Source organism: Mustela lutreola, chromosome 3 (assembly GCF_030435805.1).
Source record: "Mustela lutreola isolate mMusLut2 chromosome 3, mMusLut2.pri, whole genome shotgun sequence".
Taxonomy (NCBI): domain Eukaryota; kingdom Metazoa; phylum Chordata; class Mammalia; order Carnivora; family Mustelidae; genus Mustela; species Mustela lutreola.
This window is the reverse complement of record NC_081292.1, coordinates 154,735,128-154,761,908: the sequence shown is the minus strand read 5'-3', so window position 1 is coordinate 154,761,908 and position 26,781 is coordinate 154,735,128. Positions and strand designations below refer to the sequence as shown.

Genomic DNA, 26,781 nt, shown 5'->3' with positions numbered 1-26,781 from the left:
GGGGGTCCTTGCGAGACAGGGAGGCTGCTTCTTCCTTGTGCCCTCTTTCTCTCTGTCAAATAAATAAAATAAAATCTTTAATAATAATAATAATAATAGCAATAGAGGCCACAATTGTTTGCAGGGTGGGTAAGGAGCATATACGTACACAAAGTCTTATCAGATGAAATGCTCTTAGGCAGAGGAGCAAATTTTGAAAACTATCTTTCACTAAGTAGGCACTCTAAAGTGGAAGTAAAGGAGCACCTGGCTGGCTCGTGGAGCATGTAACTCTTAATCTTGGGGTTCTGAGTCCCATGTTGGGCATAGAGATTATTTAAAACTAAACTTAACTAAACTAAACTAAAATATAAAGTGGGAATCAAAACAGAATTGGGGCCTGGGCAGGCAGTTTTTCCAAAGGTATGAGTCCACATATGAATGCAATGGTCACAAAGCAAATAAAATAATAATCAATAAAAACAAAGATCAGTTCCCTCCCTAACCTCTTATGCTGTTGAATGAGAACTAAACGATTGTATAAGCCTATATTACCAAAGTCTTCAGGGTACAAAATAGTGCCGGATAAGGAAAGAAGTTAAGAAGAATCTACCTGAAAAAAAGAAAAAGAAGAAGAAGAAGGAGAAGAAGAAGGAGGAGGAGGAGGAGGAGAAGGAGGAGGAGGAGGAAGAAGCAGCAGAAGCAGAAGAAGCAGCAGCAGAAGAAGAAGGAGAAGGAGAAGAAGAAGAAGAAGAAGAAGAATCTACCTGTATTTTTTTTTTTTAAGATTTTTTTTTTCCATTTATTTGACAGAGAGAGATCACAAGTAGGCAGAGCAGCAGGCAGAGAGAATGGAGGAAGCTGGCTCCCCGCTGAGCAGAGAGCTCGATCACAGGACTCTGGGACCATGACCTGAGCCGAAGGCAGAGGCCTAACCCACTGAGCCACCCAGGCGCCCCTACCTGTATATTCTTAAGCAAATAGTAGGTCTTTATAAATATGCCCTTATATGAAATGACTTAGCAAGAAGAAAAGCTGGATAAAAATTTTGTCATTAAAAGTCATGAAATAAACCCAATTTGTGAGAGATTAATGAAGAAAAGATACACCAGGAAAAAAGAATGAATGACTACTTTCAACTCCCACAAAAATTTCACTCTATAAGTTATAAAATGAAATAAAAATAAAATTTGTGAATTTAGTCCAACTCCAGTCAAAACTCAAAGGATTAATTTCTGGGACATGACAAAAGTTGTCAAGATATACCTGAAAAAACAACTAACAGAATTCTGAAATAAGTGAGCAAAGATGAGAGGTTTGTCCTAAGAAATATCTAAACTTATATAATTAGCGATTAAAATTGAAGTGCTGAGGAAGAAATAATAATATGAAAGAAACCCTTTAGGCTCTCTAAGCATAACAATGACAGTCAGCAAGAACAAGAGCCTTATGAAAGGTGGCAGAAAGGGAGCCAAGAAGAAAGTGGTTGATTTATTTTCTAAGAAAGACTGGTATGATATGAAAGAAACAGCTACATTCAATATAAGAAATATTGGAAAAACACTAGTCATAAGAACTCAAGGCAACAAAATCACATCTGATGGCCTCTCATGTTTTTGAAGTGAGCCTTGCTGATCTGCAGAATGATGAAGTTGCATTTAGAACTGAGGATGATTGGGGCAAAAACTAATTTCCTTGGCATGGTCTTTACCTGTGACAGAATGTGCTCCATGGCCAAAAAATGGCAGACTATGACTGAAGTCCATGTTAATGTCAAGACTAACAAGGGTTATTTTGTCCATTTTGTATTGGTTTTACTCAAAAATAGGAGGTCTGCCAAATTTGAAAAAGGGTGATGGAAATCATGACCCAAGAGGTGCAGATAAATAACTGAAAGAAGTAGTCAATAAATTGATTCCAGACACCACTAGAAAAGCCAGAAAAGGCTTGCCAGTCTATTTATCCACTCCATGATGTCTTTGTTAGAAAAGTAAAAATGCTGAAGAAGCCCAAGTTTGAATTAGGAAAGCTCATGAAGCTTCATGGTGAAGGTAGTAGTCCTGGAAAAGCTACTGGGGGTGAGACCACTGCTAAAGTTGAATGAGCTGGGGAGCCTGGGTGTGTTAAAACCTCTGCCTTCAGCTCAGGTCATGATCCCAGGCCCCGCATCCGGTCCTCTGCTCAGCAAGGAGCCTGCTTCCTCCTCTCTCTCGGCCTGCCTCTCTGCCTGCTTATGATCCCTCTCTGTCAAATAAATAAATAAAATCTTAAAAAAAAAAAAAAGTTGGGCGCCTGGGTGGCTCAGTGGGTTAAGCCGCTGCCTTCGGCTCAGGTCATGATCTCAGGGTCCTGGGATCGGGTCCCGCATCGGGCTCTCTGCTCAGCAGGGAGCCTGCTTCCCTCTCTCTCTCTGCCTGCCTCTCCATCTACTTGTGATTTCTCTCTGTCAAATAAATAAATAAAATCTTTAAAAAAAAAAAAAAAAGTTGAATGAGCCAATGGATATAAGCCACCAATCCAAGAATTGGCAGACCTGCTGGTACTAAGCATATGAGGTCTTCTCCAACTATGGAACAGATACAGAACCTATCTCAAAGGATTCTTGTGAGCATGAAATAAATATATGCCAAACCCTGAGAGCATAATACCAATATGAGAAAAAAAGATATTAACAGAAAATTTACAGGAAAAAAAAATAAAAGTAGCCATTAGATGAGTCACCTGGCCTGCTCAGTCAGTGGAGCAGGCAATGCTTGATCTTTGCTATCTGTTGTTAGTTTCAGCCCCACATTGGGCATAGAGTTCATGGATTAAAAAAGTGGCCATTACTTAAAAATATATTAAATCTGACTAATAATCAAAGACATACAAATTTGAGCGATCTTTTTTTTTTAAGATTTTATTTATTTATTTGACACAGAAAGAGATCACAAGTCCGCAGAGAGGCATGCAGAGAGAGAGGGGGAAGCAGGCTCCCTGCGGAGCAGAGAGCCCTGTGCGGGGCTCAATCCCAGGATCCTGCGATCATGACTTGAGCCGAAGGTAGAGGCTTAACTCACTGAGCCACCCAGGCGCCCCAAATTTGAACAATCTTAAGTCATCATTATGCACCAAATTATTGAAGGTTTGAAAAAAAAAAAAGTACCCAGAACTGAGTAAGATTTGGCAGCAAGTACACTCTCATATAATTTTAGAGATCATAAATTGTTACCATTGTTTGGAAAGCCGTTTAGCAACAAGTATCAAAATTCTGATCTGGAAATTTCTCTTTTAGGAATTACATTAAAAAAATAATCATAAGAGCACAAAGCCAAATCTATAAAAATGTTCATGTGGGAGCTATTCATAATTCGGAAAACTTTGAGCCTATCCAAAATGTCTATTAATGAGCATCAGTTAAATTATGGCATATCCATAAAATGACATTGTAGTTATTAAGAAGTGATTTATATTCTCTATATTCATGAGAAGAAAAGTGCTCCACAACATACTTTCTTGAGTAAAAGGGAAAATTACAATCAATAGAGTATGACCTTGTATTTATAAATGTATGTGTATACTTATGGAGTATGTGTGTATACTTACAGAGAAGAAAGTTCAATATTAGTAAAATGTTAAAATGCTTACCTCCAAACAGAAGGACTTTAAGTGACTTACCTTTCTTACATAAATTCTTTATGTATTACTTAAACAATCCATAGGACTGTGCATTACCTTTATAATCAGAAAAAAAATCTATTTTCATTTATGAAATAAATTCTAAAAAGAACTACAGAACTAAAAGACAAATATCAATCATCCTCCAATGATTCTTTTTACTGCACAAAATAACTGATGCAACCAAACATTACATGAGCAAAAGAAAACATACTCTGAATTGTACCCTAAGATTAAAAGAACTTGACAACTCAGTGAAAAGCTAAAGTAAGACCAGTTATGGCAAAAGGATTCAATAGTATCTCTATTATTAACCATATCTAAAATTACAACTAGAGTCCTCCTAAATACTTCAAAAAATAAGACTAGTAACCTAAATGAGGAAGAGAAAGGCAAAAGAAGTAGCTAAGAAATTTGCTAGACATGATGAAACTCAATACTGCTTTTCAAGCGACTCTTTTTTTTTTAATTTAATTTTATTTTCTTTCAGTGTTCCAAAATTCACTGTTTATGCACCACACCCAGTGCTTCATGCAATACGTGCCCTCCTTAATACCTACCACCAGGCTCACACAACCCTACTCCCCTCCCCTCCAAAACCGTCAGTTTGTTCCTAGAGTCCACAGTCTCTCATGGTTCGTCTCCCCCTCTGATTTCCCCCAACTCACAAATGACTGGTACTATTAAAGTAACTGAAAGAGCTATTCAAACACTAGAAAGGAACTATTTCATTTATGTCAGAGAACTTTAAGTTATTTAAGAAAAGCTATATCTGGGGCACCTGGGTGGCTCAGCAGGTTAAAGCCTCTGCCTTCGGCTCAGGTTGTGATCCCAGAGTTCTGGGATTGAGCCCCACATCAGGCTCTCTGCTCAGCGGGGAGCCTGCTTCCTGCTCTCTCTCTCTCTCTGCCTGCCTCTCCGCCTACTTGTGATTTCTGTCAAATAAATAAATAAAATCTTAAAAAATAGAAAAAAAAAAGCTATATCCAGGGGGGTCTTGATGGCTCAGCTGGTTAAGTGTCAGACTCCTGATTCCAACTCAAGTCATGAATCTCAGGGTTGTGAGATGAGCCCCACACTGGGCAACACACTCAGTGTATAGTCGACCTCAGATGCTCTCTCCTTCACCCCCTCTACCCCTCCCCCAGCTCTCTCTCTACATAAAAAAAGAAAGGAAAGTTGTATCAAACTGATTAAAACCTTATCTTAACTTGTCACTAATTACCTACCAAGATATCCCATGCTGATAGAAAGGAAAACCTAAAAACAGACACTTGTTAACTTTTCCTAGTATCAACACATGAAAACTATTTTTTCCCTTATAAAAAATCCTAGTGCATAACATTCCTATTTGAATTCAGGAATAAGTACTAAATTAAGATTAAATTCAAAGCATTTGGAGCAAGATAGAAAAATATTCAAGAAACTGAGAGTATGGTTCCAATTTTCCATTTAGTCAGTCTTAATTTCATTATAAGTAAAATAAGAAGATTGACTAGAACTTCAAATATATTTAATGGAGCATCAGTGATATGACATGCTCTTTGAAAGAATTATATGCTCCAGAAAAATAAAGGTTCTTTTGGTAAAACAAGCTCAGGAAATTCTGCACACCATTTAACTTCTCTGAAGAAACATAATGCACTGTATCGCAGAAAAGAAAATATTTAACGTTGTATAGCCCACCATTTCTCATAGTTAGACAAACTGAATGTCTGTCAATTGAGGAATAATTAAAAGATTATACATCATAGCGTGATTCTTACAAAGAAGACATTTTATATACTAATATGGTAGAGTTCTGGGACACAAGATAAAAACGATAAACTACAGAATAATACATGTATTAGCTAGCTTTTGTTAATTTTGTTTTTGTATATATATGCATATTATATATTATATATAATATGCATATTAAAAAAGTCTAAAAGAATACACAGCGAACTTTTTAAGAGTGTTTCCGGAAAGGGTAATTGGCAGAGTCAAAGGGGAACACATTTAACTGATAGACTTAACTGTATCTTTAAATGATCTTGAATGTATCTTTCTGCGGAACCTTGGTGGCTCAGTCTATTAAGCACGTGACTCTTGGTTTGGGGTCAGGTCAAAGTCTCAGGATCCTGGGATGGAATTGGGAAGCCTGCTTCTCCCTCTCCATCTGCTGCTCCCCCTGCTTGTACTCTTTGTCTTGCTCACTCTCAAATAAACATATAAAATCTTTAACAAATATATACAAGTTAGAAAACTTAAATGCTTATAATAGCCAATAGTTAAATAAATGACTAAATATTAACTCAATTAAATGTTTCAATGTCATCTATTTTATGAATTGCCTACATTTCATAAGAATTTTCAAGGTTAACAAAACGTGTATAATTATGTAGAATACATAGCAATCAAAAAGTACCTATAAATATAGAAGAAAAAATTCCAATGTATAATTCTGTTATGTTTATACATGTATCAAATGAAAAGTATATTCTTTTATAAATTGAACAAATGGTTATATAACCATGTGTGCTAAATACTGAAGAAATAGACACGGAAGTTGCAGCACTTGTCTCTCAAGAAGCTTAGAGTCAAGTGGAATACAAAGAAGTAAATCAATTGTAATAGTACAATGAGAGTCATTTATTCTACCCACAAAAAAAACGTATTCGGGGTCTACTATGTGCAAATGCTGTCTAGATGTTATTCATCGGTAGAAAGAAAAACAAAAAAAATAATTCTTGCCTTCTTTAGGAGAGAAAACCACTAGAAAAATATTTGAAGGCCATAAGTGTTAAGGGAAAAAATACAACAAAAAAAGGGATAGGGAGTGCAGGGTGGAGGGTCTGCAATTTGGTTAGGTTGTGAAAGTCATGCAAAAGAATACTTTGGAACAATGGTTTGAAAGAGCTGAGAACAATCCATAAGGTTATGTGAAGGAAAAGCAAATGCAAATGTTGTAAGGCAAGACACACCATGGAGTCTAATGCAGCTGGCCCAGAGTAAACTACAGGAAATGAAGTAAGAAGTGACATGAGACTGGTTAGGGACTATAAGAAAGATCGTGTGGAGCCTTGTAGAGCAACTGCAAAGTCTGAATCATATGAGTTGGTTGGTTGGTTGCTTACTTGCTTTTATAGATTTTATTTTTTAGAGCAGTTTTAGGTTCACAGAAAAACTGATAGGATGCGTAGAGATATCCTTGGTCCCACACATGCACACCTGTTATCAACATTCTTCATCAAAGTAGCACATTTGTTTAAATTTATAAGCCGATGGGGCACCTGGGAGGCTCATTGGGTTAAGCCTCTGCCTTCAGCTCAGGTCATGATCTCAGGGTCCTGGGATCGGGTCCCTGCATTGGGCTCTCTGCTCCACGGGGAGCCTGCTTCCTCCTCTCTCTCTCTCTGTGCTTGCCTCTCTGCCTACTTGTAATCTCTGTCTGTCAAATAAATAAATAAAATCTTAATCTCCATGCTTACAGATTAGAGGAATTAACATTGTTAAAACGTCCATAGTACTTGAAGCAACTTCAATGCAATCCTTATTTCGTTTTCAATCCCTATTGAAATTCCAGGGCGGAGAAGTAGCAGGCTGAGACAACATCAGGTAGCATGAGATCAGCTAGATAGCTTATCAAACCATTGCGAACACCTACAAATCCAACAGGAGATCGAAGAGAAGAAGAGCAACAATTCTAGAAACAGAAAATCGACCACTTTCTGAAAGGTAGGAGGGGAGGAAAAGTGAATCGAAATAGACAGGAAGATAGACCACGGGGGGGAGGGGGGGCGATGGCTCCCGGCAAGCGGCAGAACAATGGAGCACAAAATCAGGACTTTTAAAAGTCTGCTCAACTAAAGGACATCATCACATCAGAGGATAAACCGGGGTGAAGTCCACTCAGGGTAAGTGTGGCCCCAGGTCCCGTGGGGTCACGGAAGGATCGGGGATGTTTGAGTGTCGCAGAGCTTGCAAGTATTGGAGCAGGAAAGCTGGCTACAAAGACAGAGCCGAGGAGTAAGCTCTCAACTCGGGGTTACCTTGAACCGTAATCTGTGGCACAGACCACTGCTCTGCAAGTGAGGTCCCCACAAGATCTGGGGAGACATCCCCTGGGGGAGCTCAGGGATCTGCTGGGTTCAGAGACTCCAGGTGGAGCTGTGTGCCAGAGACAGAGATGCTTAGTCACAGGCTGGATGAGCTCGGAGCACGGCCAGTGGCCAGGGAGACGGGAGTGACTGAGCGCTTTTCTCTGAGGGCACACTGAGGAGTGGGACCCCAATCTCTCGGCTCCTCTGGGCTGGAAACTGGGAGGCCGCCATTTTCATGCCCATCCTCCAGAACACTACGGAAAGCATTCAGTGAACAAAAGCTCCTGAAATCGAACCTGAGCTGATTACTTAGGCTGGCACCTGGCCCTGGTGCAATTCTGCCTCGAGCAAAGACACTTGGAAATCACTACAACAGGCCTCTACCTGAGAAGATCAACAAGAAATCCAGCCACGATCAAGTTCACTTAATGAAGGAGAACAGCGGAATTCCAGAGGAGGAGAAAGCAAACCATGGAATTCATGGCTTTCTCCCCATGATTCTTTAGTCTTGCAGTTAATTAATATTTTTTTCTTCTGCTAAATTTTAAATTTTACACATTCCTCTTCTAACGTTTTTTAACTAGTTTATCTTAATACCTTTCATAAAATAATAAATAATAATCGTTTTTGAACCTTCATTATTATAGTCATATTTTATCCTAATTGTATCTAACTTTATTTTTTGTATACACAGGGGTTTTTTTTCTTCTAAAAAATTTGGGGTACACCTTCTTCTAATAGATCAAAATATACTCTAAATCTAGCTCCGGGTTTGTTCTAGTCTCCAGCCCAAGCAAATTCACTCCACTTTCTTTTTCTTTATTCTCCCAACCAACATACTTTATCAACTGCTTTTTAAGAAATTTAAAAATAAAAAAAATTTTTTTTTCATCTTTATAGGCATATAAACAGAGACAATGTACTGTAACAGTCACCTTACAGGCAATACAATGGCACTAAGTTCATATCTCTCAATAGTTACCCTGAATGTAAATGGGCTAAATGCCCCCAATCAAAAGACAGAGGGTATCAGAATGGATAAAAAAACAAAACCTATCAATATGCTGCCTACAAGAAACTCATTTCAGACCCGAAGACACCTCCAGATATAAAGTGAGGGAGTGGAAAATAATTTACCATGCTAATTGACATCAGTAGAAAGCTGGGATGTCAATCCTTATAACAGATCAATTAGATTTTAAGCCAAGGACTATAATAAGAGATGAGGAAGGACACTATATCATACTCGAAGGGTCTGTCCAACTAGAAGATCTAACAATCTTAAATATCTATGCCCCTAACATGGGAGCAGCCAACTATATAAACCAATTAATAACAAAATCAAAGAAACACATTGACAATAATACAATAATAGTAGGGGACATTAACACTCCCCTAACTGAAATGGACAGATCATCCAACCAAAAGATCAACAAGAAAATAAAGGCCTTAAATGACACACTGGACCAGATGGACATCACAGATATATTCAGAACATTCCATCCCAAAGCAACAGAATACACATTCTTCTCCAATGCACATGGAACATTCTCCAGAATAGATCACATCCTGGGTCATAAATTGGTCTCAACCAGTATCAAAAGATTGGAATCATTCCCTGCATATTTTCAGACCACAAAGCTCTGAAGCTAGAACTCAATCACAAGAGGAAATTTGGAAAGAACCCAAATACATGGAGACTAAACAGCATCCTTCTAAAGAATGAATGGGTCAACCAGGAAATTAAAGAAGAATTGAAAAATTCATGGAAACAAATGATGATGAAAACACAACAGTTCAAAATCTGTGGGACACAGGCAGTACTGAGGAAAATATACAGTGAGAGAAGCCTTTCTCAAGAAACAAGAAAGGTCTCAAATACACAACCTAACCCTACACCTAAAGGAACTGGAGAAAGAACAATAAAGAAAGCCTAAACCCAGCAGGAGAAGAGAAATCATAAAGATCAGAGCAGAAATCAATGAAATAGAAACAAACAAACAAACAACAACAACAACAAAAAAACCAAAACAGAACAAATCAATGAAACTAGGAGCTGGATCTTTGAAAGAATTAATAAGATTGATAACCCCCTGGCCAGACTTATCAAAAAGAAAAGAGAAAGGACCCAAATAAATAAAATCATGAATGAAAGAGGAGAGATCACAACCAACACCAAAGAAATACAAACAATTATAAGAACATACTATGAACAACTCTATGCCAACAAATTTGGCAATCTGGAAGAAATGGATGAATTCCTAGAGACATATAAACTACAACTGAACCAGGAAGAAATAGAAAACCTGAACAGACCCATAACCAGTAAGGAGATTGAAAGTCATCAAAAATCTCCTCCAGACAAACAAAAGCCCAGGGCCAGACGGCTTCCCAGGGGAATTCTACCACACATTTAAGAAGAACCAATTCTTATTCTCCTGAAACTGTTCCAAAAAATAGAAATGGAGGGAAAACTTCCAAACTTATTTTATGAGGCCAGCATCACCTTGATCCTAAAACCAGACAAGGATCCCATCAAAAAAGAGAATTACAGACCAATGTCCTTGATGAACACAGATGCGAAAATTCTCACCAAAATACTAACCAATTGGATCCAACAGCACATTAGAAGGATTATTCACCATGACCAAGAAAGATTTATTCCAGGGCTGCAAGACTGATTCAACATCCACAAATCAATCAATGTGATACAATACATTAATAAAAGAAAGAACAAGAACCATATGATACTCTCAATAGATACTGAAAAAGCATTTGACAAAGTGCAGAATTCCTTCCTGATCAAAAAACTCTTCAAAGTGTAAGGATAGGGGCGCCTGGGTGGCTCAGTGGGTTGAAGCCTCTGCCTTCGGCTCAGGTCGTGATCCCAGGGTCCTGGGATCGAGCCCCGCATCGGGCTGTCTGCTCCGCGGAGAGCCTGCTTCCTCCTCTCTCTCTCTCTCTCTCTCTCTCTGCCTACTTGTGATCTCTGTCTGTCAAATGAATAAATAAATAAATAAAATCTTAAAAAAAAAAAAAAAAAAAAGTGTAAGGATAGAGGGCACATACCTCAATATTATCAAAGCTATCTATGAAAAACCCACCGCAAATATCATTCTCAATGGAGAAAAACTGAAAGCTTTTCTGCTTAGGTCAGGAACACGGCAGGGATGTCCATTATCACAACTGCTATTCAACACAGTACTAGAAGTCCTAGCCTCAGCAATCAGACAACAAAAAGAAATTAAAGGCATCCAAATCAGCAAAGAAGAAGTCAAACTATCACTCTTTGGAAATGATATGATACTGTATGTGGAAAACCTAAAAGACCACTCCAAAACTGCCAGAACTTGTACAGGAATTCATAAAGTGTCAGGATATAAAATCAATGTACAGAAATCAGTTGCATTTCTTAACACCAACAACAAGACAGAAGAAAGAGAAATTAAGGAGTCAATCCCATATATAAATGCACCCAAAACCATAAGATACCTAGAAATAAACCTGACCAAGGAGGAAAAGAATCTATACTTAGAAAACTATAAAGTACTCATGAAAGAAATTGAGGAAGACACAAAGAAATGGAAAAATGTTCCATGCTCCTGGCTTGGAAGGATAAATATTGTGAAAATGTCTATGCTACCTAAAGTGATCTACACGTTTAATGCAATCCCTATCAAAATCCCATCCATTTTTTTCAAAGAAGTGGAACAAATAATCCTAAAATTTATATGGAACCAGAAAAGACCTCAAATAGCCAATAGAATATTGAAAAAGAAAGCCAAAGTTGGTGGCATCATAATTCTGGACTTCAAGCTCTATTACAAAGCTGTCAACAACAAGACAGTATGGTACTGGCACAAAAACAGACACACAATGGAACAGAATAGAGAGCCCAGAAATAGACCCTCAACTCTATGGTCAACTCATCTTCGACAAAACAGGAAAGAATATCCAGTGGAAAAAAGACACCCTCTTCAACAAATGGTGTTGGGAAAATTGGTCAGCCACGTGCAGAAAAACGAAATCGGACCATTTCCTTACACCACAAATGAAAATAGACTCAAAATGGATGAAGGATCTCAATGTGAGAAAGAAATCCATCAAAATCCTTGAGAACACGGGCAGCAACCTCTTCGACCTCAGCCACAGCAACGTCTTCTCAGGAACATCGCCAGAGGTAAGGGAAGCAAGGCTGGAATTGAACTATTGGGACTTCATTAAGATCAAAAGCTTTTGCACAGCAAAGGAAACAGTTAACAAAACCAAAAGACAACTGACAGAATGGGAGAAGATATTTGCAAACGACATATCAGACAAAGGGCTAGTATCCAAAATCTATAAAAAGCTTAGCAAATTCAACACCCAAAGAACAAATAATCCAATCAAGAAATGGGCAGAGGACATGAACAGACATTTCTGCAAAGAAGACATCCAGATGGCCAACAGACACGTGAAAAAATGCTTCACATCACTCGGCATCAGGGAAATACAAATCAGAACCACAATGAGATACCACCTCACACCAGTCAGAATGGCTAAAATTAACAAGTCAGGAAATGACAGATGCTGGCTAGGATGTGGAGAAAGGGGAATCCTCTTACATTGTTGGTGGGAATGCAAGCTGGTGCAACCACTCTGGAAAACAGCATGGAGGTTTCTCAAAATGTTGAAAATAGAGCTACCCTATGACCCAGCAATTGCACTACTGGGTATTTACCCTAAAGATACAAACGTAGTGATCCGAAGGGGCACGTGCACCCGGATGTTTATAGCAGCAATGTCCTCCACAATAGCCAAACTATGGAAAGAATCTAGATGTCCATCAACAGATGAATGGATGAAGAATATATGGTATATATATATACACACAATGGGATACTATGCAGCCATCAAAAGAAATGAAATCTTGTCATTTGCGATGACATGGATGGAACTAGAGGGTATTATGCTTAGCGAAATAAGTCAATTGGAGAAAGACAACTATCATATGATCTCCCTGATGTGAGGAAGTGGAGATGCAACATGGAGGGTTTGGGGGGTAGGAAAAGAATAAATGAAACAAGATGGGATCGGGAGGGAGACAAACCATAAGAGACTCTCAATCTTGCAGAACAAACTGAGGGTTGCTGCGGGGAGGGGGCAAGGGAGAGGGTGGTGGGGTTATGGACATTGGGGGAGGGTGTGCTGTGGTGAGTGCTGTGAAGTGTGTAAACCTGGCGACTCACAGTCCTGTACCCCTGGGGCTAAAAATACATTATGTTTATAAAATATTTTTAAAATTTAAAAAAAAAGAAATTCCAATAGCATTTTTCACAGAAATAGAACAAGCAAATCCTAAAATTTGTATTTAACTACAAAAGACTCCAAATAGCCAAAACAATCTTGAGAAAAATGAACAAAGCTGGAGTCATCACACTTCCTGATTTCAAACTATAATACAAAACTATAGTAATCAAAACAATATGGTATTGCCATAAAAACAAACCAAGACACAAAGATCAATGGAAGAAAATAGAAAGCCTGGAAATAAACCCATGCACATACAATCAACTAATTTGTGACAAAGGAGGCAAGAATAAACAACAGGGAAAGGACAAGCTCTTTAATAAATGGTATTGGGAAAACTGGATGGCTACATGCAAAAGAAAGAAACTGGATCACTATCTTATACCATACACAAAAATCAACTCAAAATGGATTAAAGACTTGAACATAAAGCCTGAAACCACACAACACCTGGAGTAAAACATAGGGGGTTAAGTTCCTTGCAATTGGGTTTAGCAATCATTTTTTTGGAATTGACACCAAAATCAAATGCAACAAATGTGAAAGTAAACTTGTGGGACTAAATCCAACTAAAAAGTTTCTATACAGCAAAGGAAACCATCATTAAAAAATAAAATGAAAAGGCAACCTACTGTGTAGGAGGAAATATTTGCAAATCATATATCTGATGGGAAGTTAGCATTCAAAATATAGAAAGAACTCTTACAACTCAGTAGCAAAATAAGAAACAATATGATTTAAAAATGAGCAAAGGATCTGAATAAACGTTTTTTCAAGAAGATATGCAGATGGTCCACAGGAGCTCAACATCAGTGATTATCAAGATGATGCAAATCAAAACCACAATGAGGTATCACCTCACAACTCTTAGAATGGCTGTGATAAAACAAAAACAAAAACAAGAAATCACAAGTACTGGCAAGGATGTACAGAAAAGGGAACCCTCATGCACTGTTGGTTAAGAATGCAAATTAGTGCACCCGCTATGGAAAACAGTACGGAAGTTCCTCAAAAAATAAAACTAGAACTACTGTATGATCTAGCAATTCCAATTCTGGGTATTTATTAAAAGAAAGTAAAAGCTACTAACACTTACCCGCAGATATATATGTTCACTGCAGTGTTATTTATAATAGTAAGGAAGTAACCAAAGTATGCATTGATGGATGAATGGATAAGGAAAATGTATATATGTACAATGAAGTATTACTCAGCCATAAAGCATAAATATCTCCATTTGTGACAAAATGGATAGACGTTAAGGGCATTATACTAACTGAAATAAGTCAGAGAAATAAAAATACCATACGATCGATCGCAATTATATGTAGAATCTTAAAAAAAAAGAAAGAAAAAGAAAAAAAGAAATACAGTTCAAAGAATACATACTGAGAACAGATTGATGGTTACCAGCCCAGGAGGAGGGGAATAGGTGAAATGGGTGAAAAGGTCAAAGGTTACAAACTTCCAGCTATAAAATAAATAAATCATGAGATGTACAGCATAGTAACATGGATAGTAAAATATATTGCATATCTGAAAGCTGCTAAGGGAATATATCTTAAAAGTTCTCAACGCAAGAAAAACAATTTGTAACTATGAGTGGTGGTAACCAGACTTAATGGGGTGATTATTTCATATCATATATAAATATCATTAAACTGATACAATGTTATACATCAATTATACTGAAATAGAAAAAAATCTGCTTAAAAAAATGGAATAAGCAACTTGGGGAGTCATTAGCATTTCAATGCTATCTAAATCCAGGGGATGAAACTACTTCACTAAGACAGTTACAGTTCAAGAACAGAAGCTGTGCAACGAGTGAAGCCTGGGGTATGGATGGAGACATGAAGAGAAACCAGCAAAGAAAAGAGAAAATAGAAAACTAGGAGGAAAAACAAAATATGAAATTGTGGAAGGGAAAGGAAAAGAAAGTTTAGAGTTGTATAGAGTGATAAACTTTGTTAAATGTTACAGGTTTAGTCAAGAAAATGAGAATTGAGAATTGTCAGCGACACTGACAAGAACAGTTTTCTGGAGGTTACGTGAAGCAAAAGCATGACTAAAGCCAAATCAAGAAAGAATGGTAGGATGGGACGCCTGGGTGGCTCAGTTGGTTAAGCAGCTGCCTTCGGCTCAGGTCATGATCCTGGGATCGAGTCCCACATTGGGCTCCTTGCTCGACAGGGAGCCTGCTTCTCCCTCTGCCTCTGCCTGCCATTCTGTCTGCCTGTGCTCGCTCTCTCTCCCTCTCTCTGACAAATAAATAAAATCTTAAAAAAAAAAAAAAGAAAGAAAGAATGAATGGTAGGAGAGCAGCGCCCTAGTGGTTCAGCTGGTTAAATGTCCGGCTCTTGGTTTCAGCTCGGTTTGTGATCTCAGGGTCTGAAGATGGAGCCCAGCAGTCGGGGGAGGGGAAGGGGAGGTCCCTGCTCAGCCAGGATTCTGCTTGGATTCTCTCTGCCCCTCCTGACCACGTGCTCCCTCTCTTTCAAATAAATAAATCTTTAAAAAAAAATGGTAACAGAGTATTATAGGTAGCAAATAAAATTCTGCTAAATGAAAAGCAGAGAATTTATGGCAATAACGAAGGGAATGAAAAGAAGAATCTTTTTTCCAAGTATGTTGTGGTAATAATCCAAGAAAGGAAAACATGATGATGCAAAAGGGAAATGTGAGTAATATGAAGCAACTACAGGAAAACAAAAGGAATTATATCCATCTAATGAAACCCCAGGCTGGAGTATGAGAGAGCAGAAAGGCGAGTGTCCTGGGATTGACCCCCAGAACTACCTCTGCCAAGATCTCTTTGAGATATCTCTCAAATATGATTTGATTTGATGATGGGTTCCGTAATAAACACTAGGCACATGGAACAAAGAAGTTTTGCAAAGGCAAAAATCTTACTGTCAATTATTTCTTTCTCTTTCCAGTTGGCCATACTATTTCTGCTCCCAGTATTAGATTTGTATACCTAGGAAATCTTGTTTTTTCTGAAATGTATTAGGGCTAGTAATATTTGGGGCACCTAAATGGCTCAGTCTGCCTTCCGCTCAGGTCCTGATCCTAGGGTTCTAGGATTGATCCCCACATCGGGCTCCCTGCTTAGCGGGAGCTTGCTTCTCCTTCTCCCTCTGCCCCTTCCGATGCCCATGCTCTGTGTCTCTCTCTCAAACATATAAAAAAACTTTTTCAAAAAAGGCTAGTAATATTTGATACGGCTTTTAATGTAATTTCATTACTATGAATGAAATTACAATGAACAAAAAACAATGAAATGGGTGCAAAAGAAAGTTTACTTCAAGTTATTGTTAATTAGATAAGACAAGCAGACAAGCATACATATTGACAGAAGACTTCATAACAATATACTCTGCACCCAGAAGGCTTTGTAGGAATCTGATATGAAACTTGTATTTCATAAGTGTGGGTTCAGTAAAGACACAATGATTTCCACTTAGGGATCCATCAAATAAAAAGTAAAAATTCCCCGTCCCCATTAACAGATTTTTTAAGTCACAAAGTGTGAAGCTTTTGGGTTATTAAATGTTTACACTTATATGTATATATATGTGTATATATACCTTTGTAATGATTTCCCATTTTAACTGTCTTGACTAAATGAATTATCTGTCACCTCCAACTACATTGGGTAGGAAGTTTCTGTTACTGTAAATTTGGCAAACAGTGGCTAGAAGTCATTTTCAAAAATTTTAATTCCATACTAGAAATATAGTTAAGATGGTTAACATACTTTTCCTTCTTCCTTAAATAAGAGACTTTTTCATGACACTTAGAATCATCTAACAAAATCAGTTAGGTATATCCTACATATTAGTTTTATAATGTAACATAGTTGCTTATTCCATTTTTAAGCAGATTTTTTTTCTCTTTAAAATGAATAAATACATATTTTAAAAAATAATAAATGACAAGGGCATTTTTGTCAATTGTGACTTGTTTGCTGCCTCAATGCATACTTAAATATAATCTTTTCAGAGTATCTAGTTGGCTCCATCTAGTAAGTATCTGCCTTTGGCTGAGGTCATGAGCTCTTGGTCCTGGGGTGGAGCCCTGAGCTGGGCTATCTGCTCAGCAGGTAGCCTGCTTCTCCTTCTCACTCTCTCTCTGTGCTCTCTCTCAAATAAATAAATAAATAAATAAATCTTTTCAAAAATAATCTTTTCAACATTACTGGCCTAAATAAGTGACTTTCTTCCTTGCATGCCTACGTATTCCATATTTTCAGCAAAAGTCACTTTTATATTGTTCACTCAGAAACTTTTGAAGTACTAGTAAATATGTTAAATGTATTTAGTAGGTTATTTTATGTGTGGTAAAGATGTAGATTATTGTTTTTATGATAACATATTTCACAATTACAGCTTTAATATTAAATATCATATTAATGTTAAAAACCCATTGTCAATTATTTTTTTTTTTTTTAAAGATTTTATTTATTTATCAGAGAGACAGGGGGGGAGAGAGAGAGCACAGGCAGACAGAATGGCAGGCAGAGGCAGAGGGAGAAGCAGGCTCCCTGCTGAGCAAGGAGCCCGATGTGGGACTCGATCCCAGGACGCTGGGATCATGACCTGAGCCGAAGGCAGCTGCTTAACCAACTGAGCCACCCAGGCGTCCCCCCATTGTCAATTATTAATTAATCGATGACCTAGAGTCTGTGATAATTATAATATGATTAGAAGTTTACATCTGGCACTGTAAAAAAGGATTTATTAGGATGAAGACTTACAGTTATTACTACCTTGAAAATATCTGCTTTCATTTTGTGACCCAAATAATTTTGTTTTTTCGTGTGTGAAAGGTTCTGGGAGATAAATATATATATCCATATGTACATATGTATATATACATATCCATATGTGTTCATATCCACATGTGATATATATATATATACACACACACACACACATATATATATGTGTATATATATGTGTATCTGCTGAGTGGAAGTAATTAATAACACCTAATTCTACAATAACCCAGAAGTTTTCTTGCAAATTGTTGCTAAGTTTGTTATAAAGCTACTTAAAACCATTAACTAAGGGTGCCTGAGTGGCTCAGTGGGTTAAGTGTCGGACTCTCGATTTCAGCTCAGGTCATGATTTCAGGTTCATGAGATAGCCCAAGATGGGCTCTACGCTGGGTGTGTAGCCTGCTTAAGATTCCCTCTGCTCTTCCCTGCTTGTGCACTCTCTCTTAAAAAAAAAAAAAAAAAGTGTTAGCTAATCTTTAATTGAACTAATTCACAACTTCAAGCTTATAAATTTTTCTTACTTAAAAAAAAAAATTAAGTGAGATCACTAATTATTCTCCCTGCTATATATCCAAATATGACTGGTATATATGAATTGGTCATTTTGAACATTAAAAACTTAATCACATATCATAAGGATAATGAAAAATGTATTGAAAAATTAAAGTTATTCCACATAAAATAGACTGGCATAATATAAACCCTAAAACTAAATAATAAAAAATTAATGTATAAAAGCCTGAGTTTAGAGGGGATGCGCTCAATGGGTGGTGGTTGGTGTTAAGGAGGGCACTTGTGATGAGCACTGGGTGTTAAATATATGTGATGAATCACTAAATTCCATCCTGGAAATTAATATTAGATTATGTGTTAACTAAAATTTAAATAGAACTTGAAATAGTAGCGGGAAAAAGCTTAATTATAGATGTTCAGTTAAAATTTTGATCCTACAATGTTTACACGTTAAAGTTCATTACTAAGAAAAGATAGCATCCCTCTTCTCCTTCAACTGCATTATCCACAATGCCAGTAGGGATACCTTTTTAAAACTGAAATCTGACTCAATTTTATCGTGTTCCTCTCTCCCTTTCAAAAACATAACTTTAAAAAAGCCCACATTAGTGATGTCTCATTATCTGCAAGTATCTTCATCACTTGTTAGCCTGATCCTCCAACATTATTTGCTAGCCTATATTTTACCATTTTGCCCACGTGAACATACTTCAATTCTTCAAAAATTTGCTAAGATTTCAACTTGTTTAATCACTAATATTTATTGACTATGATTATATTACCAATTTTAAGGTCCAGTGCTGTGTTGTAAACATGTAACTTTTAGATGATAAAATGCAGTCTTTGCCCTCAGGGTGTAACAATATGCTGACTTTCTCCCTAAAATATTACTCATCTCCTCAGAGCTACCTCTTTACATTAAATCTGTTTCTTCTGATATACTTCTCATACTTTATTTAATTATTTACCTGACTGTTTCCCCCTGATAGCCTATGAACAGAGAGAAAAGTGTTAGGCATCTCTACACCCACAGCACCCAGTCAAATGAATTACCAACAGTAGCTGTTCAATGCTGCAGTGAATGGTATACAGTATAGAATGATCCAAAAAAAATTTTTTTTCAGTAAAAGAAAAATAGTTTTGATAACTACAGCTTGTCATTATATAAACATACTTAAATAAACTTTAATTTTAATCTACAGTATAAAAATTTTTAGATATAGCCATGAATTATGAGTCCTCTTAAGAAATAACAACTCCAAAACAGAGAGACAATATTAAAAAAGACGGCTGGCAAAAATGGCTACCACTAATCAGCCACTCAAAAAGAAAACAAGTAAAAGTTCCTTGAATATATGGGCACATGGGTGGCTCATTCAGTTGAATATCCGACTCTTGATTTTTGGCTCAGGTTGTGAGATCAAGCCCTAACATCAGGGTCCACGCTCAGCGTGGAGTCTGCTTGAGGATTACCTCTTTGACCCTCCCTCTGCCCCACTCTTACATTCATTCTATCTCTTGCTCTCAAAGACACACACACACACACATACATACATACATAATAAAACCTTAAAAAAAAAGTTCTTCAAAAACAACAACAAAAAAACCCCAATGTTTACAATGTAAACATTGTAGGATCAAAACAACAAGAAAAAAACAATACTTTGGTACTCCACTGCATTCACAGTGTGTGCTTTTACAGGTTGAAAGTTTACAGCAACCCTGCCTTGAGCAAGTTATTGGTACCATTTTTCCAACAACATTTGCTTACTTTGTGTCTCTGTGTCACATTTTGGTAATTCTTGGAATATTTCAATTTTTCTTTTTGAGAAAGGACATAAAACAATTTTATTGTTCCCCATTATGTTATACAAAAAAATTGGAATAACAGATTTGTAGAGAATAAATTAATAGTAAATAAGAGGGCAATGGTAGTAATTTAAATGTGAATAATTTTCCATGCTATTACAATGAAAACCACCCCAAAACATGTGTGTGTCTGGCTTCAGAGTAGGTGTGTTCTATGACCAAAGCAAAACCTGCCATAGATTTAAAATGTTCAATGTCTTGTATGCTCAACTGGCTCTTGACAAAACCTTTTGAGATCTTCAAGAAAAGTAATTTTCCTGATGCTTCAGGGCTGTGCTGAGCTCCACTAACTCATCTACTAAAGTGTTATCCACCCCTCAGCCTGCCAGGAAATCCAGCAGGGGGTCATAGAGAGTCCAAGCCAAGGGATTGGTGTTGAGTGTCCTTCCCATCAGGCTCGCCAATGGACTAAAAGGTCATTTCCCTGGAGAAAGTATCACTCTTGTCCTCCTCTTCTTGTCCAAGCTCATCTTCTAGACAGTAGTGACAGTCTAGCAATAGGGCCTTCTTGCCACATTCTTTATAACTTCAACCATGAAACTGGGAATGGATGTCAATTCAGGCTCCTGTTCTTCAACCCTCTGCTTGGGAGGGCTCCTCTTCCCTATCAAATGTTGCCAGGATGTTATTGTTAATGTTGAGAGTGACAATGAAGGAACTTTTCTCTAGGAACTTTCCCCACTACTTTGGTTCTGTCCCATTCACTTCCAGCTCCCAACTTCCCAGTATCTTGGGGAAGGACTTTTGCTTCTGCTTCTTCTCTTCCTCCTTAATTGCATCACTCAGTAATTCAACCAAAGCTCTGTCCCCTGGGTATATAGCACGCTGCAGCTGCAGCCCCAGGATACTCGAGAGCACAGGTGGCTCAGCTGATCCATCCCATTTGCAGGCAGAGAAGCCCTAAGTGCCCCACAAAAGGCCCACTCCCACTTCGGGCTGCTGCAGAGGCTGAGGCAGCGGAGTTTGGACTGGCTGCAGAATCCTGCAACAGGGAAGCCCAATGCATGGGGCACTGGGCACAGCAGAGACAGTACTGGGTCTGCAGGCATGAGTAAGCATGAAGGTTGACCTAGGTGGAAGATCCTAACCAGTGCCCCCTGGAAGTGTTTATTTCAAACTTTTTCATTATTATTGTATTTATTATGATGATCTATGTGATCAGTGATCTCTGATATTACTATTTAATTTTGGGGTGCCATGAACCATGCCCATATAAGATGATGAACTTAATAAAGTTATAGGATAATAATGTTGAGTGTATTCTGAGTGCGCCACTGATGGATCTCTCTCCCTTATCTTGGCCCTCCCTATTCCCCAAGAGCTCTGATGAAGATGTCCAAGGAGATAAATGTTGTTTTCGTGTCTGGTAATACAACATCCATTCTGTAGCCCATGGATGGAGGAGTAATTCTGATTTTCCAGTCTTATTACATAAGAAATACATTTTGTAAGGTTATCGCTGCCAGATAGTGATTCCTCTGATGGATCTGGGCAAAAAAAATAGAAAACCTTTGGACATGACTCACCATTCTAGAACCCTTATGATTCATAGAAAGAGGTCAAAATATCAACATTAACAGGAGTCTGGAAGAAGCTGATTCCAACATTTGAAGGGTTGGCTCAAGACTTTAGTAAAGGAAGGAAATGCAGATGTGGTAGAAATAGCAAGAGAACTGCAATTAGAAGTGGAGTCTTAATATGTTACTGAACTACTGCAATCTCATGATAAAACCTTAATGGATGAGGAGTTACTTCTTACAGCTATACAAAGAAAGTGGTTTCTTGAGATGGAATGTTCTTCTGGTGAAGATGTTGTGAAGACTACTGAAATGACAACAAAGGGCTCAGAATATTACATAAACATAGTTGATAAAGCAGTGGCAGGGTTTGGGGTTTTTAAAAGATTTTTATTTATTTATTTGGCAGAGAGAGAGGGACAGAAAGCATCAGGCAGAGGGAAAAGCAGGCTCTCTGCCAAGCACAGAGCCAGATGTGGGGCTTGATCCCAGGGCCCAGGGATCATGATCTCAGCCAAAGGCAGCTGCTTAACCAACTGAGCCACTCATGCACCCCAAGCAGTGGCAGGATTTGAGAGGACTGACTCCAGCTTTAAAAGCAGTTCCACTGTGGAGACTATTATGCAACCATAAAAAATGCTGAGATGATGCCATGTGAGACAACACGGATAAACCAAAAGTGTTATGCTAAGTGAAATAAGTCAGACTGTGGAAGACAAATGTCATATGATTTCACTCATAAGTAGAATCTAAAAACAAAAACAAAAACAAATGAAGGAATGAAGAACACAACTGGACCTATAAATACAGAGAGGAAACTGATGGTTGCCATAGAGGACGGGAGGGGGGTTTGAGCAAATCAGATGAAGGGGAATGGGAGATATAGCCTTCCAGTTATGGAATGAATAAGTCACAGGAATAAAAGGCACAACATAACGGACATAGTCAGTGATATTGTTATAGCATAATATGTAAACTTATCGAACACTAAGTTGTATACCTGAAACTAATATAATATTGTATATCAACTATAGTCAAATAAAGTAAAAAAGATTTGTACATTGTTTTAGACATAATGGTATTATTACTCACTAAACAGACTATGGTATAGGGTAAACATAACTTATATACACATTGGGAAACCAAAAAATTCATTTGACTCACTTTATTGCAATATTCACGTTATTGTTGTGGTCCTGATCAGAACACACAATATCAATATCTTTGACGTATGCCTGCAGGTTTAATATAGGAATTTAAAATTTTTAAGGAAGCAACCAGAGGAAAGCAGCTTAAATTTGGGTTTCTAAGGCAAAAAATACTTAAAAATGTGCTATGTCTTAATTGTAAAAAAGGGGGAAAAACATTGAAGGAAGCAAACTTCTAGCAATCTTGAATAGTTCATCTATTTACAAGGTGAACTTTGTCAGATTTACCTACATTTCAAGAAAAAATTAAAAATGCAAAGAGGGGCACCTGGCTTGCTCAGTTAGTAGAGCATGTGACTCTTGATCTCAGGGTTTTGCGTTCAGGCCCCACAACAGGCAAAGAAATTACTTAACAAAAAATACGTTTTTAAATTAGTCTAATATTTTTTAAATGCAAAAAGGTACCTTTTGGAAGTTTCTAAATACCTTTAAAAGTAACATTTTACATTTTACAACTTTATTTTAAAACATTTATTTCTTAACAAGATAAACAAGTAATAGTCTGATTACATATAATATTTTTAATACCTTCTCAGAATTTAAGATCCATATCTCTTTTTCCGGATTCACTTAAGTAGTATGTGTGGAAACATATTGACTACAGTAGACTTGCATCACATAATATCACATCTCATTCTCTAGAAAACCTATGGTTTTGTTATTTTAAAACCTATGACTGAAAAGTATATTATAAACATCTAAAGCTATAACAGAAAAGCATATTATAGACATCTAAAGGTATAACATCACAGAAGTGATAGTAGTCTAACCATTCACAAGAATGAAAAGCTCTTTTCCGAGCTGTTAGAAAGGTTCTTTCCTAACAGTTTTCTAGGCAAAAGAACAAGTCTGAAGCAAATGAGAGTTAAGTTTCAGGTTTTTTTTCTCCTGCTCAACAGTCCTTACATTGCTTATTTTTAAAACAGGAGTTGTAAATGAAATACAACTACTACAGGTGAAGAGTTAGAATCCTCATTAATTTCAGTTGCTGGTTGTCTTGCCAATTTCCCTAGTCCACTTCTGTTTCTATGGTAACAAAGGTAGAATCAGGAAGCAGAAGCAAATATTTTAAGATAACAGTTATAGAAGGATAGTCAAGTACTGAATGGTAAAATATGAAAAGGAAGAATGGAATCACAATTCATATGATTTTAAAGATACTTCCAGTCCATTATTTTTTCCTTGTTTTCACAGAAAAGTATTTACATTTTCATTATAACTTCTAAAAATTTTGATTCCACTCCCACTTTGGGTGGCCAAAAAACAAAACTAAGCAAAACTCTAAAATCACCAAATGTCCAGATTTACCTTCCATCACAAAATTCACAGTACTAGAATTAAGGCTTTAAAATATGACAGCATATCTTGTGATTCATTTTAATTTTGATTTTATTTGAAACAGTGGGTTCTAATGGGACTTTTTTATTTTCAAGCAAAGCAGCTACCTTTAAGAATGAAAATAAACCTTCTATTAATACTGGTATTAAACTTTCATATATATATATATATATATATATATATATATACACACACACACACACACACACACACACACAATACCAATGAAACACTATGTGTCTGGAATACAAATTTCTTTTTTTTTTTTTAAGATTTTATTTATTTATTTGACAGATCACAAGTAGGCAGAGAGGCAGGCAGAGAGAGGAGGGGAAGCATGCTCCCTGCTGAGCAGAGAGCCTGATGCGGGGCTCAATCCCAGGACCCTGGGATCATGACCTGAGCCGAAGGCAGAGGCTTTAACCCACTGAGCCACACAGGCACCCCTGGAACACAAATTCCTTCAGCAAAGTTTCTAAATATTTCTGGGGTCATCTTAAGTTTGTTAGTATCCTAAATCATTACTTTGTTAGATCGTCTGAACTGTTTATTGTTTGCCAAGTTGCTTTATATTCAAAATATTCGTCTTCCTCTCTCAAAACATTGTCACTTCAAAGAGTATGTTTCTGTGTTTGCTTTCTGTGTCTGTCTCTGTCTCTCTCATTACTCTGGGGGAAGGAAGCTGCCATGTCAGAAGGAGCACTATGGAAATGATCACGTAACAAAGAACTGAGGCCTCCTACCAATAGCCAATAAGGAACTGTCAATTATAACCTAAGCTTGGCATCAGATCCTCCAGCCCCAGCTGAGTTTTGAGATGACTGCTGTCCCAACTGGAAGCTTGATAACCACCTCAAGGGAGACCGTGAGTTAAAACCACCTAAGCCAATCCCATTTTCCTGACCCACAGAAACTAAAACACAAAGATTAGTGGAAAAAGCACATCAGAAAATGATACGTACAGTATACTGCTATATAAGGATTTAAAACATGCTAAATAATGCTGATAAACTTGAGTATTTTTGCTAAATTAGATAATCAATAAGGTATCTTATTCACCTTTTTATTTCTTCCTACCTTAACTTGGAGAGTTCCTTGCCTAGAACAAACACTTAAGAAGTAAATGATGAAGTAAAGCATTAAGATGTGATGTAGTTTGGACAAAACTCATATCTAATGTGCTTGCTCTTACTGCTAAGGGAAACAAAAATGTAAGCCCCTACCTCTATGTGACAACTAAAATAATAAAATGAAAATAAATGTTCATTTATAAAATACATGATGTGCTAACCTGTAAACATCAGAAAACAAAGAATATGCCCCAAATCTACATTTCAACCACTGTTTTCCACAGTGAACATACAAACTTTGGCCAAATTTTTCCATCTTTATCTACGGACAATCTGGAATGTATGTCTGTTTACTTCTATGCATCCAAATATTAATCCTCTTATAAGAAAGGTCCTGAGGGATGCCTGGGTAGCTCAGTCAGTTGAATGTCCCAGACTCTTGATTTCAGCTTGGGCTGTGATCTCAGGGTCATGACATCCAGAAAATAATCACCCATAAACCTCACAGTAAGACCAGGCTTTTGGGGTGGAGGGGATCAAGAAAAATCTTTAAAATTACTATGAGCATATCCCTCCAAAAATCTTAGTAAAAATAATTTCTTTTAAACAATTCAAATACAAATATAATTCCCCAGTAAACAAAAACATATGATTATTTGTAATAATTAAGAATATACAAATTAGGAATCCCTGGGTGGCTCAGTTGGTTAAACATCTGCCTTTGGTTCAGGTCATGATCCTGGGGTCTTGGGATTCTTGGGGTCTTCTCCCTCTGCCCCTCCCCTCACTCTCTCTCTCTCTCTCTCTCACTCTCTCTTGAATAAATAAATAAAATCTTAAATATATATATATATATATATATACACACACATATTAAAATAAAATTATTCCCATTAAGAATACAATAAAAAAAGGGGCACCTGGGTGGCTCAGTGGGTTAAAGACTCTGCCTTCGGCTCAGGTCATGATCCCAGGGTTCTGGAATCAAGCCCTGCAACAGACTCTTTGCTCAGTGGGGAGCCTGCTTCCCTTCCTCTCTCTCTGCCTGTCTGTGATCTCTGTCTCTCAAATAAATAAAATCTTAAAAAAAAAAAAAAAGAATACATTAAAAAAATTCTCAAAGTCCACGGGATGGAGTGTAAGATAGTACAACTTCTCCTGAGGAACATTTCATGAGTATATGAAAAGAGCCTTAAACAAAAATAAAACAGCATTCATTCACATAATCCCTCCCCAAAAATCCACCCAAAAGGCCCAAAACTGATATAAGAACGCCATCATCAAAAAAGTCAGGGAAAATACCAACACTATAACAAGACTCTGACTCCATACACATATGTCCCAAGAGCATAAGGGGCAGATTTTAAGAAATAAAATCTGAAATTTTTTTGAAAAATTCTGAAATGTCCCAACCCACAACTTGTAGAACTGAAGTTTAGGAACATGGAAGGCCTATAAGAGAAGTGGAAATCAGAG

At 37.3% G+C, this 26,781-nt stretch overlaps 1 protein-coding gene and 2 pseudogenes across 2 annotated transcripts in view; 1 reads left to right on the top strand and 2 right to left on the bottom strand.

Annotated features, from left to right (window-relative positions):
• BAZ2B (bromodomain adjacent to zinc finger domain 2B) overlaps positions 1-26,781 on the bottom strand; it is a 317,972-nt gene that overhangs the window by 271,902 nt on the left and 19,289 nt on the right. The gene's annotated exons all lie outside the window — the stretch shown is intronic.
• On the top strand, positions 1,402-2,083 carry LOC131827188 (small ribosomal subunit protein eS1-like; annotated as a pseudogene).
• LOC131827187 (complement component 1 Q subcomponent-binding protein, mitochondrial-like) lies at positions 17,663-24,425 on the bottom strand (annotated as a pseudogene).